Genomic DNA, 16881 nt, shown 5'->3' with positions numbered 1-16881 from the left:
TCATACTTGCACATGGAATTTAATTTAGACGTTGACAAATTAGGTATGTTGATTCCGTTCCGAGAGGTGAGGTGAATAGGTCATAGATGACTTCATTGTTTAATCTCCTTGAAACACACAATCTTCAGCAGCAATCAATGTTTCTGGCGGTTCGAGGTCTTGAATGAACAAAGTCTGTGACACATGTGTTTTTGAGATAATTATGTACACTATGTGATCAAAAATACCCCACACCCAATGTTATGCTTCGAAAGACGTGGTTCCAGTATTAAAGGAGACGGGCAGCGTTGTGTTGTTAGCAGAGAAGCAGTAACAGCAGACTTAGAAAGTAGACTAACCATTAGATATCACCTGAGTAATAAATGCATCAGGGATATTTTCATGTAGACTGACAGGGATGTGAATATGAAGTGGGAACGCGAAGAAACAACAGTAGTTAAACCAAGACGAGGCAGACTTTATGAAATGACGGACGGGGACCGTCGAGCATTGCGGCGGATGGTTGTAAAGAATGGCATGAAAGAAGCTTAAGGAATCACTCGCGAATTCCATAACCGAGCTAGTCCAGCTAACATGACTGTGCGTAAGGAGTTAAAAAGAATGGGGCACAGGGGGAGTGGCTCCTCATAAAAGCCGTACATGTCTCTAGTTAGTGATAAGCGACAGTTGAGAAGGTGAAAACAGCGAGGCCACTGGGCAGTGGTTAACTACAAACGAGTGATTTGGAGTCATAAATCGCGTGTTTTTTGTGGTTAGGGTGTGGTCCCCGTGTCGCGGTTAAGCAAACGCAACATGCAGAAGGATCTGAACACGTTTTACAACATTGTGTAGTGCGTGTAACACAGGAAAATTTCGGAGATGATGATTGTTTTTTATTAGCATGACAGTGCACCCTGTTGTAAAGCAGAATCTGTGAGGCAATGGTTTGTGGACAACAGCTTTCATTATATGGACAGTCCGGACCAGAGTAATGACCTGAACCCAATGGAGCACCTTTGGATTGAGTTATAACATCGACTTCTACATCTACATCCACACTCTGCAAGCCACCTGACGGTGTGTGGCGGAGGGTACCTTCAGTACCTCTATCGTTTCTCCCTTCTATTCCAGTCTCGTATTGTTCGTGGAAAGGAGGATTGTCGGTATCCCTCTGTGTCGGCTCTAATTTCTCTGATTTTATCCTCATGGTCTCTTCGCGAGATATACGTAGGAGGGAGCAATATACTGCTTGGCTCTTCGGTGAAGGTATGTTCTCGAAACTTTAACAAAAGCCCGTACCGAGCTACTGAGCGTCTCTCCTGCAGAGTCTTCCACAGGAGTTTATCTATCATCTCCGTAACGCTTTCGCGATTACTAAATGATCCTGTAACGAAGCGCGCTGCTCTCCGTTGGATCTTCTCTCTCTCTTCTATCAACTCTATCTGGTACGGATCCCACACTGCTGAGCAGTATTCAAGCAGTGGGCGAACAAGTGTACTGTAACCTCCTTCTTGGTTTTCGGATTGCATTTTGTTAGGATTCTTCCAATGACTTCGCTCCAGACCCCAGCAAACAACGTCACTACGTTCTCTGGTTTCGGCTTCTGAGGGAGAATGGGCTACCATTCCTCCACCGATATTCAGATACCTCATAGAAAGTGTCCCATTTGGAAGTAATGTGTAGGATCCTTCCAGTGACAGAGAGGTGCTGAAAATGAGTAACAAAGATTTACTAGCACAGTAGAATTTCAGGACGTGACGTTGAATCGTGTGTAATCAGTAGTTGACGTACTCTTGAAGTACGCATTTCGAAGACTTCCGGATGGAGAGTACTGATGAGGAAGGCGTCCTTTTGAATTCAATTGTGGCGAATGTGTTGTAAAATCCGTGGAGACCGGCGGTTGTTGCTCTGGACAGTTACTATGCGCCTACGTACAGGTGTTAGGGTGTTAGTTGTTTATGTTAATAACAAAAACCAGAATATTCATTTCTTATCAGTATTCGGTTTAGGATCCCGTACTATGGATATAATTTTGACTCTGCGGCTATTTATGTAAGAGGAGGCCTTTACTTCGTGTTGATGTGAGTGTGCCCAGATATTACTCTGTATAAATTTTCCTTTACAAATTTGCGAGGTAAGTTTTCACATCTGCAGTTACATCTACAGTGTAAAACAAAGATTTCGTTTGTCGAATGCACTCGGTAATATTGTTAGCGACTTTCCCGTCTCGCAAGGGGAAACGGATGTGTCAGACACAAAAGGTTTGCTGGAGAGTCTAGCTTTCCACTGTGGGCAACGAGGATGCCCAGTGCTGGGGGTCGTTTGGCGACAACGCCAACTTACATGAAGCCCAGGGTTTCACAGCAAACATACGCCTCCTTCGTCCCAGGGAGTAGGATGCGGAGCCGTGGGGAGACTTGTATAAATAAGAAAATCGATCCTCTGGGAAATATTTGGAGGAATCTACTGTGTCCTTACATCCCGGTCGTCTTGCAGATCAGTTACTTAATGGTGCATATCAGTGCGAAATGGGTAACGAAAGCTTTTTCATTTTCCGATTCAGTTGACCGACGCTCCGTCTGTAGACACAAAAACTAATAAATTCGATAAGAGCAAACATTTCCTATACTTTTTTCAACGCTGCTAAGGAAGCCACTTCCTGCTGTGTGACTGTGACATCTACACATTCGTAGAGCGCGAAAGATTTCCAACAATCTCTTTACAAATATTTTGCAAGCTGGCCCTGTACGTCGTCTGCTATAATCTGTGTAGGGTGTATGATTGTCACGTTTGATAAAGCTCCATGGTAAAGTGTTCCACCTGAAACGGACATAAATATCAATCTGCAACTACCCAAAATTCTTTAATGAAGTTTCCATTTGTGAAAGGATGCCGACTTGGCTAAAAGCCGTGCTTGATTTCTCTTCTACTTCCTCTTCGAAGGGGTTCCTTTTTAAGTTTTGAAACCTCTTGTAGCTCCTCAGGGCCTTCACTTTTTTCGTTATGTGCGTTAACGTGGTATTACACGTAGTGCCTTTGTAAAGTGATCTCCCTGAGAAGGTACTCAGCGTCTTATGATACACTAAACATTTTGCGGAAAACAGTGCCGGTGTTACACAGTACCAGGCGCCATTGGTGCTATGAGACTGCATCAGTGTAAAAACTAACTTCCTCAGTTTAACGTTAGCGCATCTGCCGTGTTGTCGCGACCACAATGTGCTTGCGCATTTGCCTCACTCCTCAGCCCCTCGCAACCGCTCTGCTCATGAGTAAGAGCATGAGTAGGTGTGAGTGCTCATGTTTGAATTCAGCGAGTTGTTAAGGCATGATCTAGCCGATCTTAGTTCCCAAATGACCTGTCGCAAGGCAGAATACGTTAAAATACGGGTGTTCTGCTTCGGAGAGCTGGTCGAAGCCTTTTCGACCGAGCGAAGTGGACTCGCATTCGGGAGGTGGACGGTTCAAACCCGCGTCCGGCCAACCAGATGTAGGTTTTCCGTGATTTCCCTAAATCGCTTGTGGTAAATTCCGGGATAGTTCCTTTGAAAATTGCGCGGCCGATTTCCTTCCCCAGCCTTGACGCAGTTCGAACTTGTGCACTGTTTCTAATAACCTCAATATCGACGGAACGTTAACCCAATCTTCCATTCTTTCTTCCTTCTAGGTCTTTCCAGTATGTTGGCTGTTTGTTACGTTCCTTGGACCTTGTGATGTAAAACATACAGTGATATTGACGGCATACTTACTATGGGAACCATTGTTCAAATTGTGCGAATCTCGATATTGTGCCTAGATGACTGTTCTCAAATCCTGAATTGACTACTGCATTACTACTCACAAGCGTTCGAATCTTTGGAGGAGCTCTTCTTGACCTGTTAAAATTGTATTAGTAATTATTTACGGTAGGTTACAAGCACGATTCGTTTTGAAACAGACTAATTGCAGAAGTGATCAGAGTATCGTACCTGGCAATTCAGCACTCTAGAAATATACTGTCTGACTTTTAGCTATTAGTTAGGCTAGCGCCATTTACTCGTACCACAAACAACACGAGAGGATATAATTCGAATAATGTACTGCAAAGATGTGGAAAAACTCCAGTAGTTGGAAGTAATTATTGATCACATCCGTCTACAAGAAAGGTAGGAGATTCAACCACAAAACAACCGTCCAAAATCTTTGATATACATTTGTTGTTGCATCTTACGGCATACACTGACCTTAAAAGCAGTGAGACATCTCGAACAGAACGATCTCCTCCCAGTCAACCGGCATGGATTCCGAAAACGTCGATCATGCGAAACCCAACTCTACCTTTCCTCACCTGACCTACTGAAAGCTTTGGATCAAGGCAGTCAGGTTTATGCAGTTTGTCTTCATTTTCGAAAAGTAGTTGACTCAGTACCACTACCACTTATTGTCAAAAGTACCATCGTATAAGGTGTCAAACGAAATTTGCGGCAGGACTGAGGCTTTTTTTGGAGGGAAAATGCAGAATGTTTTCTTGGATGGACAGTCATTGTCAGATGTGGAAGTAACTGCAGGTGTGTTCCAGGGAAGTGTTTTTGGAACCTCCGCTGTTCATGTTGTATATTAATGACTTTGCAAACAATATCAATAGTGAAAAGATTTCAAAGTGATGCAAAAATTGGCACCTTGCTTTAAAAGTTCAGAGATATGGATTTGTGCACTACACAAAACGAAAATAGATAGCACCTTACGACTATAATATCATCGAATCACAGTTGGAATCAGTTAACTTATACAAATATCTGGGTGTAAATTCAACGGTCATGTAGGTTCAATCGTAGGAGAGTAGAGTTTATCGGTAGAACAGGGGGAATACTCACTTAGTTTACAAGGGAGGTTACTTACAAATCACTCGTGTGGCCTGACCTAGAATATCGCTCACGTATGTTGAACCCATACTAAATAGGATTGGGCGATATTGAGCGTACACAGATGACAACACGAATGGTTACTGGTTTGTTTGACGCCAGGAGACTGTCAAAGATATACTGAAGAAGCTAAACTGGCAAACACTTGAAGGTAGAAACGAACTCTTCCGAGAAAACCTAATTACGAAGTTTAGAGAATCGGCTATAAATGATCACTCTCAAAATAAACTGTTACAGTCCCTTCCGTATCGCTCCCGCACCAAGGAAGTGAGGACGAGATTAGATTAATTCAGCGCGCACAGATGCATGTAAAGGACTATTCTTTCCGTCCCCCATACATGAATGAAACTGGTAGAAGCCCTATAGTACAACACGATGTACGCTCTGCCGCATAAGTCGTAATTGTTTGCGGAGTTTGGACGTAGATGTAAATAAAGCATTTGATGGAATAAACTTTCTCTGTACTGAAATGTGCTTCCAGCATTTGCTTTTGTTTAAACTTTTGTTTGAACGCAACAACAAAGATCCATAAACTATTATCGGTCGAGGATTGCGGTACAAACAGAAATTCATGCGTCCGACAGCGACTCCAGTGCTTATGGCGCATACTCATAGAGGTCGCGCTAGCAATCGATGGTGAAGTTTCGAGCCATCGAACGCCGAGGTAGTTCCTAGACTGTTTGTCAGATGGCAGCGCCACGGCCTCAGCGCGCGGCCGCAGCCAGCTGGTATGCTGTGCTCTTACTCCCTGGTGTCTCGCGCACTTTGAACTTCCCACGCATCTCACTTCTTTCCTTTTTTTGCGTCTTTAATTAAGCACAAGAGTGCTGCATGACGCACCGTGGCACAATAACCGTAAAGCAGCAAGGGTGGCACAATAAAATCCCGCATTTAATTTCTTTATGTATGTTTAGGAGTAATATTCGTTCTCCTTTTGAGTTTATAGTGTTTTGAATATTTTATCTGGTAGTAGAATTCAGACTCCAGCAGTTATTTCATTTACAAGCTAATAAAGTGCTCAGCATGCTAGCCGTCATGCAGTAATGGATGCATCGGAAATATAGGTCACGATGCTGTGTATCAAACTCGATGTTTCCTTAGTATCGTTAATTTGTTCTTTATACGCCTTAGTTTTTGTGTCGGACGCGTTTTCCTGAAGGTGTACGTACGCCACGCTTGTCTCTGGAGGCTTGTCTCTGTTGAGATTACTCGGATTTCTGCAATAAATTGATAATGTCATGCATAGTGCCTCACAGCTATAATTGTTTCCATTCCCGTGTGTTGTGGTTGGCAGGAGAGCCAACACCTTGGTACTGAAGGAGGCCGAAATGCACGCGTTTTAGCTCACGCAGGCTGGCGTGAGGTCTGGAACATGACAAGGGAATTAGAATTGAGAAAAACGGACGTAGCTGGTGGAATACTTAACTTTAATCCATAAATGACGAACGTCGCTCTTGACAATACATGGTCTACAACATCAATAGTACTGACTATGGCGCCTTGCTAGGTCGTAGCAGATAACGTAGCTGAAGGCTATGCTAACTATCGTCTCGGCAATTGAGAGCGTAGAAGTCAGTGAACCATCGCTAGCAAAGTCGGCTGTACAACTGGGGCGAGTGCTAGGAAGTCTCTCTAGACCTGCCGTGTGGCGGCGCTCGGTCTGCAATCACTGATGGTGGCGACACGCGGGTCCGACGTACACTACCGGACCGCGGCCGATTTAAAGGCTACCACGACATTTCATTTTTACCTAGCAAGTGTGGTGTCTGGCGGTGACACCACACCGTGTATAACAGGAGAATGACTGTGTGTAACTAGTAACAAAAATTTTTGCTTTACTTTTCTTCACATTGTAGTATGAACTGAAAACCGCCGTACCATCACTCAAACCAATAAGAAACTTGCTTAACTGACACTTCGCGGTCTCTTAACTATGCGTGAGAACTCTTGCTGCAGTAGTGGACAACGTTATCATAGGCTCCTCAAATCATAGTACAATTTTGTTTATCTGTAGTTCAAATTTTATTCTCCTGTTACAGCAGTGGTTCTCAGGCGGAAGGTAAATCTGCCTGAGGGGTAAAATGAAATTTTTGAGGGGTGAAAACGAAAGTTTCGATTGTGTTCCAGCCACTAATCTAAATTACAGTATTTTAAAAATATCATTACTGTTATCACTATTTTATAAGACGGTAATATTGCTTACATAAGTTCCAAATAATTAGGTTTTTCTTGAAACAATGGGGTGTACGGTAGATACATATGTACCAACAATATCTTTCACACATGATCCACCCATTGTACACATACTCTGTACAATTACATTGTATCATGCATCTATGACAATAATATTGAGCATATACGTCACATATGCTTAAATATCTCACGAAAATGCCTTCTCAGAGTTGCAGGTCGTTACCACAGTGGACCCGAAATTGTTTCTTACTCACTTCGCAACAGATACACGAACCAATTGACAGCACAGCACACCAGTAAGTATACAGTGGCTTCTACATTGCTGTAGGGCATACACAGTACTATTATTATTATTTAATGGATTTGGTTAGAAACAAAGCATTGGCAGACTGAAGTTTCATACTTCTGACCTGGCAGTAAATGTTAACTCCAACAACTAAGTGATTTACAAACAAGAAGTGCAGTACACACATTTCAACTTGATTCTATATAGGGGACGAGTTTGTGGGACGCAGTTGTCGCTAGGAAGAGGAGGGTCCAGAGGATGCGTGTTTTGTAACAGGTGTCTGGACTTCGTAAAACGGTGGAATGCCGGCAGTTGGTGGCAGAGAGGTTCTAGGCGCTTCAGCCTGGACCGCGTGACCGCTACGGTCGCAGCTTCGAATCCTGCCTCGGGCATGGATGTGTGTGATGTCCTTAGGATAGTTGGGTTTAAGTAATTCTGATGACCTCAGATATTAAGTCCCATAGTGCTCAGAGCCATTTGAGCCAAAACGGTGGAATAGAGATATTCGTATGCCACTGGACCACTGGACTGACCTTAAGTATATCGCGTCGCACACAGGCATCTCTCACCTCTCCTGTGCGACTTCCTGATTCAACAAGTTCAACACCTGCAAGGGAGGGAGACAACAGTTCGACGTAGATCTACGACCTAAGTATAAGGGACGGGTCTCAAGTTTACAACGGACAAGGTGAGGGGGAAATCGTGATCTTTTCCAGAGAATGTTCTCAGAATTAGGCGGAAATAATTTAGATAAACAAAAGGAAACTGAAATCTGAAAGTCCGCTCCTCCCAGATGCGAGTACAGTGCTTTCCCCATTGTACAACCTCGCTCATCGCGCTTCTTGTAAGCCTTCTGGTTGCTTGCTTCTTCTACTCAAGTACAGTGATATACGAAATATTATCGCGGTCTTCATAGCATGAGGAGATGTTCCTAGGTATTTTCGATCGTACTATCCAGTGGAAACACGTACCGTGGAGTTTGCGTCAGAGCAGACGAGCGGCAGCTTTACTCGACGTTACTTTTGAGGCTGGTATACATATTGTAAACTAATTGGGATGGCGAATACTAATGCCATGATGGAGCATATCCTGTGAAGAGCTGAGTGGTACAGCTTAATTTGTGAATAAAATAAGTATGAGGAGGTATCGTGTTAGCAAACAGATTCCGCTACATAGGTCGCAATGGACAACGGCGCCAAAAGTAAAAGCAGCATCGGGTGCACAGCAGGAAAGTGTGGTAGGCCCATTACTATGTGGCGTGTGCATGACGGTTTATCACAAGTGTTCCGGTATGGAAAGTCAGTGGCTTTCTGTGGGTGTTCATGGGCGACGCAGTTGTGCACACAAAGGCTGCATAGGTGCCTCTTCGGATAGCAGACTCTGTACACTCAACTCTGAATGTGAAATACTGATAGTGAAAACCTCGCCTAGACCGTGACACCATCATTATCTGTCCTCGATTCGCTTCTTCCCTCTCTCTCCGATTTGAAATTACGATCAGTAGCACACTGGTCGAAAATGGCGCATAGCCCTTCTACTTCACACTTTCAGTGGCTTTTCTGGCTTTCTGCATATTTTGCCATCCTTACAACATTGTGTGTTTCAGAATACAAAAGGAAGAAGTTTCTGTCGCGATCACCAGCCGTATTGGAATGTTCAGTCATATGCAAAGTTACTGAATCAACACCGTATTTCAATAATCCTGTAACAGATGCGTCTGAAATAAAACGCATGTAGATAAGCAGGGTTCCCACAGATACAGATAACGAGCTTATTTCAGGCTCACTGATCAGGACTTCCGGTGTCAGGTTACACATTTGCGCCAGTTATATTCAAGGTTAGCATCACACCCCCCCCCCCCCCCCCTCTCCCTGTGGAACCATCAACAAAGGATCGAAATCACCCAGGGATAACTCACCGTCTCCCCGACCCCGTGGAATCACTGGAACGTGTATGTGATGCACTCAAGGGATTCACTGTCCTACCCACCTACCTTAGGCATGTGGACTAAGCCATGACATAACTTGATACCTGTCAAATGTTCCAAAATATTGGAAGGAAACAACTAGTCCAATGGGAGGACAGGAAAATGACGGGAACACCTCAACTTCCCCAGGACAAATGATGATTCAAGCTCCCACTCTCCCACTTATCATCCTTTATAGCTAGCTCAACTGTGCAAGCCTCTTCATTAGTGGTCAGTGCATTATGGGGACAAGTTACGGTTTGTTATAAACAAATTATTATTAACAATAATTCCATAGTGAAAGGATTTGGAAATGACGACGGTGTAACGAATAAACTAATGATTTATTATTAACAATACCTTTTGCAAAACAATTTCTGCACAATAATTTGTTGTTGTTTATTAAAAATCTTTTTTACTTACGTACGTTAGCTAAAGGTACACTTATTTACACTAAAACCACTAGAGAAAACAACAACTTAACATGTTATTCTTTTATACAATATCTACATTCTTTTCTGATCATGTGTCTATATACAGTATATATTGGAAACGAAGACTAGCAGCAATAGGTGAAGAACACACACACACACACACACACACACACACACACACACACACACACACAGGTCTATAGAAGTGATTCATCCAACTATTCTTCATATACATCCATTTTTACAAGTAAATTAACCAGCCACACGATCGAATGATTCAGTGAATAATGTGGTTACTGGAGTGCGCCGATCCCGTCGCCACAGATGAACAGTTCGTCGTTATGACGTGACAGCCCTACTTTCAGCTGCATTGCAGTATGTACCTGATGGCGTCTCGATCAGAAGACTACCTGGCGCACGATATGTGGAGCAGCGCCAATGCCTTCGAGAAGGTACCTCTTGTAATCCTCGACTGTGAAAGCCTTTGAGGTGGTATGATGTACACCTGAGCTCTGCAAACTGCAAAATATACGAACTATTCCCCTCGTGTTTCATCAGGACGGTAACCTGCTTATTTTGTAGTGTTGTTCCAAAAGGATTATATGCTACATATCGATGTTACCAAATCTTCGTGAGTGTACCTAGTTACTTAATATGGATCACAGCCTTTTATCCAGTAGATGGAACTGTCTGAATCGATATAATGTAAACTGAGTCGGCCAAGTTTGTCTTCGCTACCTCATAGTGGAATCAGTAAATGTGGAGTTTGGAGAGATTCAGAACACACATACCAAAATAGACAAGCTTTGTGATGCTGAAGGTTTCAATGCAATTCACAAAGGCTAGCCGTTCATTGATGATGGTGGCCCACTTGAAATTTGGTCTGGCGACGCAGTCTCTTGTGTCATAACGACACCCCCACCCAATCGGTAAACTAAATGAATTTCCCGATTTTATCTAACAATTTCCATTGATTTTCCTAAGATTGACTTGTTCATTCTCTGTTCAGTGTTTACATCAGTGTATTCCTTCAACCAGCGTTGTTGCATGAAGGAAATGCTGCATGTAATTCTAACAATTTCCATCCACAACCTGAAACAATTTGGGAAGTTTCTGTAACTTAGAATATTGCGCTACATATCCCACAGAGTTGTCAACAGTTAGGGGATGGAACGATTTCCAGGTCTATGCACTCCGAACACAGCAGCAAGTCACTATGCGCATCGTGCAGATAGTTTTTTTTTTATTTATATGCTGATTCTGCCTTCAGAGCGTATCCCTCACCAGAATCAGCCACGTTATGGATCTTTTCCTTCCACGATTTCCTCTTCAGGCAGTCATCGGAACCCTCCAAACGGTAAAGTTTGTTGAATGGTGTACCCATAGGGATTGTTCACATCCAAGTAAAGGATGTCAGATGGTCTGTACTCCTCCTCAATCCTTCACGGATCATTCATCTTAGTGTATCTGTGCATGCGTTGGCAATGTCCCCCATGAATCCCGTGTTCGAACGGCAGGAGCATGTCAGCATCGATCAATAGTTTGATGCTGACACGTATTGTTCTTAACATTGCGCCCCGTGAAGGCCCTTGCGCGATGAAATGGAAGGCAGGATCCGAAGAGTATATGCTCAGTCATACACTCGAAAACTTCTTGAAAATGTCTGCAAGCAGATGTACATTGGTCTTCATGTATAATCATGCTTATTCTCCTAAATTAAAGATGCCAAACATTCACCGTGTACTCATACTCCGCATACACTCTGGCAGTGCCTGTGAGTTTACTGGCTAAAACAGTTATGTCAGGCAACGTGGTTCTGTTGAACCTCTCCATCGAATCTAGGTACTCGTATGGAAAGATCCCTTCTTCGCCACAAACTAAAACCTCGCATCATCGGGATATACGCAGTTCTTTCGATATGCATTTCCTCCTGGTGCATTGTCTCAGCAGGTTTCTGAGGAGACACATGCTTAAACGGTTGCAAATCCAGCAAGCAGATCGGTATTTTTGGCGTGATTCGCTTGGAAAATGAATGCTTAACAAGCAAGTGAGAATCATACTCACTTAAATTGTGAAAGAAGAAAGAAATGTAATATCAGACATTGAGTCCGCTCTGATGCAAAACACCTTGTTATTCGTTTATTTCTTTGTTATCCCAAACTAGTTTCGGCGACAAATATCACCATCATAAGTGTTTTTTTTTTCTTCAAATCTAAAACGTGCAGAAAATGGCATGGTTGTACAAACACAGTAAAGCATTATTACATTTTTACAATTCGTCTTTTGAAATATAGTTTTCTATTGATACTTTGATACCACCTTATTTATTGTATGTTACAGTATGTTTTAAGCAATTATTGTCGCTGTTTGCGACATATTTTCTGTGCTCTTTTTACTTAGAGAACATCATGTCATCTGCAATGTGTCGTGGCACTTGGTACAACAGGTTGCATATATCGCTTGCTGCCCCATGGAGCTTCCTCATTAGATAGTTGTGGTTTGTATGCGAGTTTCCGCTATTCTGTCCAGCGGCACACCACAAATATGAGTATTAGTTTACTTCTTGTGCTAGACATCGTCCTCCAATGAGTAAGTGGTGGCAATGTTGTTGGGATAAATGTGATCAACTTCTTATGCAAGTTATTAGAGCTCAGAGACCAACCATCTGGCAGGGTAATCCGGAATGTATGATTGGAAGTTGTTGCGACTGGAGTCATATGAACATACAGTTTGATATGCTGCTGCACAAGATGTATGCCGTTCTGTGAAGATAGCATGGGCGGCATTGCGATCGCCTGTGCAACATGCCACTGTAGCTACGGTGCACTAGACGTCAGCGTGTGTGACGAAGGAGCGTCGCTCCCGGTGGTAGGCATTCTTATCCTTGGTAGACGTTTTCACATGTATTGGTTCCTGGCTTGTGCAGTCAATGTTGTTCCTTTCAAGAGACAATGACAACAAAAATATCTTGTATAATTTTTTTACTCGACTGAGCAGGAATCAGGCGGGACATGCTTTTGATCCACACAGTGTTGCTTCTCGCCCTCCGAGAACAGCAACAGATCTACATGTTTGAAGCGCTGACCGGCTAATTTTGATAGATAGAGGTGTCCAACTATTTTATGCTTCGATTATTTGTTATGCACATCGTGCTCCTGGTCATCTTTTATTCTTTGCGTCATGCAGGCTGTATATATGAACTGAATAATCTAGGTTTTGCCTCTGGAATTTTGGTAAGCCCTGGAGTTTTATGGGGAATGAGATGTCATTGAAAGTATAATCTCACAGACATTTGATACATGGTACATAGTTTTATGTTCAGGATGAATACCATAATTTCTATCACAAGCCAGAAACAACCATGCAAAACAATATTCATTCTACTAATCAAGATTCTGGACATTAATATATGCCTAATTAGTGGCAATATCTTTCGGAAGAGGGATAAAACTGGACCCTTTATTAAGTAGGCCATGTGAAGTACCCGACGCTCTTTCCGGCGTTTTGGAAAATTGGCCAGTATAAATAACTATCTTGGTAAATGTTCAGCCGCGCGGAGTGGCCGCGCGGTTTGAGGCGTCATGTCACGGAATGCGCGGCTCCTCCAGCCCTTAGCGTAAGTTAAAGTAGTGTGTAAGTCTATGGATCGATGACCTCAGCAATTTGGTCCCTTAGGAATTCACACACATTTGAAATTTTTTGTAAATGTTCAGAACCACTCCGATTGAGTTGCCCTGCGATGTCATGCCATTAGCCCCTCAAATGTGAACGCTGTTCTTTTCTTCAGTAGCATTACTGCCTTCTTTTGGGGTGTGTGTGATTTCACAGTACAGAGCTGCCTTGCACTTAATGGTGGGATACTGTTGCTCGTTGACCAATCAAGGTATTTGTCTTTCTAAAAAAGCTCTACAAGCATTCAGTCAAGTCTCAGGATCACAATACCCCACCGTAATGTTATCAATGTGAGTTCATGATGTCCAGTCCCTAAAAGCGCCAGAAGCACACTGTAGTCCAGTGCAACTGCGTAATTTACCTGATGATCAATAACAGATCGAGCTGTAGGGCTGCTGTTGCTAGGTCCATAGTGATGTCCGATTGAGACAATTGCAAGATGGTCCAGCACACTGACACTGGCTATGTCGGCGTACGAGCCCGGTACCATACTGATTATGACATACAGGACCATGGTGGTGTTTCATGGCACGGTGAATACATTGTCGATGAACCGGCTGGGGCGACAAATGCATCATCGTCTGGTGAGGTGGTGGAGTAGTTTCAGGTGCATGTCTCATTTCACACACGGCCTCCATGTCATTTGCAAAGAAAGAAAGAAAAAAATTATAAGTCTCGCCGGCCGGTGTGGCCGAGCGGTTCTAGGCACTTCAGTCTGGAACCGCGCAACCGCTACGGTTGCAGGTTCGAATCCTGCCTCGGGCATGGATGTGTGTGATGTCCTTAGGTTAGTTGGGTTTAATTAGTTCTAAGTTCCAGGGGACTGATGACCTCAGAAGTTAAGTTCCATAGTGCTCAGAGCCATTTGAACCATTTATAAGTCTCATGCGTGAAAGAAGATACCAGCAGACATTTATTATAATAATTCGTGGTTTTCTTTACCTAGATTCTAAATGAGCGGCGTCTATGTAAGACCACATGTCTCTCGTCATGTCTTGATTAGTTGTGATGTAATATGTTGTTCTGCCAATCCATTGCAATATTTCATAGAATACGCCTATAAATGAAGGTCCATGAGGGTTGCGAGATGGCCCAAGACGATGTCATATATAAGAATGTACCATCACTCAGTGTTCAGTAGCTGCCACAGTACCCACCGCTTACGCAATACAGATATACTGTATGAGTAAACCCTGAATTTTGTTCCCACTAGTATTCTGCGTGGAGTGTTTATAAATTGTTTGGTGGTAATTTATACAAATAAACAAATAGCATTAGTTACATAAGGATTTCCAATTTAGGCAGTTAAAGTTATAGACAGTCAGATAATGTTTTGTATTAGACCTCCCACCTGTCAAAATAGTGTAGGCGATTACTCATATTGGTAGCAAAAACCTCTGACAAGGAGAGGTCCTCAGAGGTGGGATCGACTTCTTGAAACCATCTATGTGATTATGTATGTTAAGATCCTACGTTTCACGCACTGCAGCCATTCACCCTGGTGGGCCCTCATTTGCGAGTAATTGACAGAAAAAAATTTCGGATTTTTGCGCGACACTCTGTTACATAGACTGGTTGCTGGAAATTGGAAATTTGTGTAAGGTCTTAAGGGACCAAAGTGCTGAGGTCATCGATCCCTAAGCCTACACATTACTTAATCTAACTTAAACGTCCGAGGGAGGGCTCGAACCTCCGACGGGGGAGCGAGCCGCACGGACCGTGACAAGGCGCCTCGGACAACGCGGCTACCCCGCGCGGCAGACTGGCTGTGTGGTGCAATGGATAGGGCAAGGGCATCACTTGCAAAAAGTTGTGGGTTTAAACTCCTCCAGGTACATTAAATTCTTTTATTCTTAAATCTTTATCCAAGTTAGTTTTATCGTAATTTTTTCAGTTATTTGATTTAAATGTAATTTCTTATTTATATTCCTTTGTCATATCATTGTAATCATAATATCAACTTCTTCATTGGTTCTCATTTTTCTTTATATGATTCTTTTGGAATCCGTGTGCTTTTAATTTTATGTATTAATTTCAATTTAATTTCTTTTGTTCTATCTACCTGTTTATTTATTTTTTTTTTTTTTTCATACTGGTTATTGAATTCATTACATCTTTTCCTCATTTTGCTTGAATTTCGTTTTAGTTATATACCCTTCTCTCATTTAAATTTTCATCTACATTATTTTGTCCGTAGTGCAATAATAGGAATTAAGCAACGTTTTAAATGTTTGTATGACGATTACCGTGCAAAGAAATTACACATCTTGTAACGAAAAATACATTTTTCCCGCCATTGCACAGTCAATACAATAGATTATTTCGTCTTTCGTTTTTTAACCGATAGATCGCTATTTCCAAATAATTGAATATTATAACAGATAAATATAATTAAATGCATATTCACAAAAATTCTAAATGTAAAAATGAATTATATAAAGAGAAATGAAATAAATGAAAAATTTCAGTAAGTGATTAAAATGATACGACAAAGGAATATAAATAAAAAATTACATTTAAACTAATCAGTCGAATAAAATAATGATCAAAGTAATATCAGTACAGATTCTAAAGTTTAAAAAAATTAACCCACTTGACAAAATTCGAACCCACAACCTCCAGTGAAGCCGTTACACTATTCATTACAACACACAGCCAGTCTACATAACTTTTTTTTTTTTACGCTATTGAGTGCTGCTGCTAGTCCTCGTTTCCCATATACAATGATAAGTCAGAACGTTTTGACCACTGACCTATCGCTATAAATACGTCCAGGCGATAACTGCAACACCTGGCGAGGAATGACTGCTAGTCAGACACACGCATGGCGCATGTGGTGTCAGTGAGTGTGCTGTCCCAGTGTAGAATGGAGAAGGCTCACGATCTGTCTGAATTTGACCGAAGGCAGACTGCGATGGCCCAGAGGCTCGGTATTAGCATTTCGGAAACTGCACGACCTCTCGGTTGTCCAAGGAGTGCTTGGCGAAACCAAGGTGTAACCACATCCAGACGCCGTGGCATTGGGCGGCCACCACTCATTCCAGATTTCAGATGGTAGACTGGTAAAACAGGACAGGTGACAAACTATATCCTGCTGAGCACGATACAAGTGTGTCTGAACACTCAGCGTGTGCCAATGTTAACACCACATCATGCGCCCGGGTTCCCGGGTTCAAAAGGCTCTGAGCACTATGGGACTTAACATCTGTGGTCATCAGTCCCCTAGAACTTAGAACTGCTTAAACCTAACTAACCTGAGGACATCACACACATCCATGCCCGAGGCAGGATTTGAACCTGCGACCGTAGTAGTCTCGCGGTTCCGGACTGAAGCGCCTAGAACCGCACGGCCATACCAGCCGGCATTCCCGGGTTCGATTCCCGGCGGGGTCAGGGATTTTCTCTACCTCGTGATGACGGGGTGTTGTGTGATGTCCTTAGGTTAGTTAAGTT

The 16881-nt window shown here is 42.7% G+C and overlaps 1 protein-coding gene across 7 annotated transcripts in view; it reads left to right on the top strand.

The window, feature by feature from the left end:
• The window catches only part of LOC126267043 (uncharacterized), a 1079001-nt gene that overhangs the window by 63352 nt on the left and 998768 nt on the right, over nt 1-16881 (top strand). Inside the window, exon 2 of one of the 7 annotated variants that reach the window (XM_049971857.1) lies at nt 7278-7366. The exons of the other annotated variants lie outside the window; for them this stretch is intronic. The gene's annotated coding sequence lies outside the window, so the exon portion shown is untranslated. The remainder of the gene's footprint in view (nt 1-7277; nt 7367-16881) is intronic. 7 annotated transcript variants of the gene reach the window in all.

The sequence above is a fragment of the Schistocerca gregaria genome, chromosome 4 (genome assembly GCF_023897955.1).
Source record: "Schistocerca gregaria isolate iqSchGreg1 chromosome 4, iqSchGreg1.2, whole genome shotgun sequence".
NCBI classification, from domain to species: domain Eukaryota; kingdom Metazoa; phylum Arthropoda; class Insecta; order Orthoptera; family Acrididae; genus Schistocerca; species Schistocerca gregaria.
The sequence above is the reverse complement of the archived record's forward strand: the minus strand, read 5'-3'. Positions and strand labels throughout refer to the sequence as shown.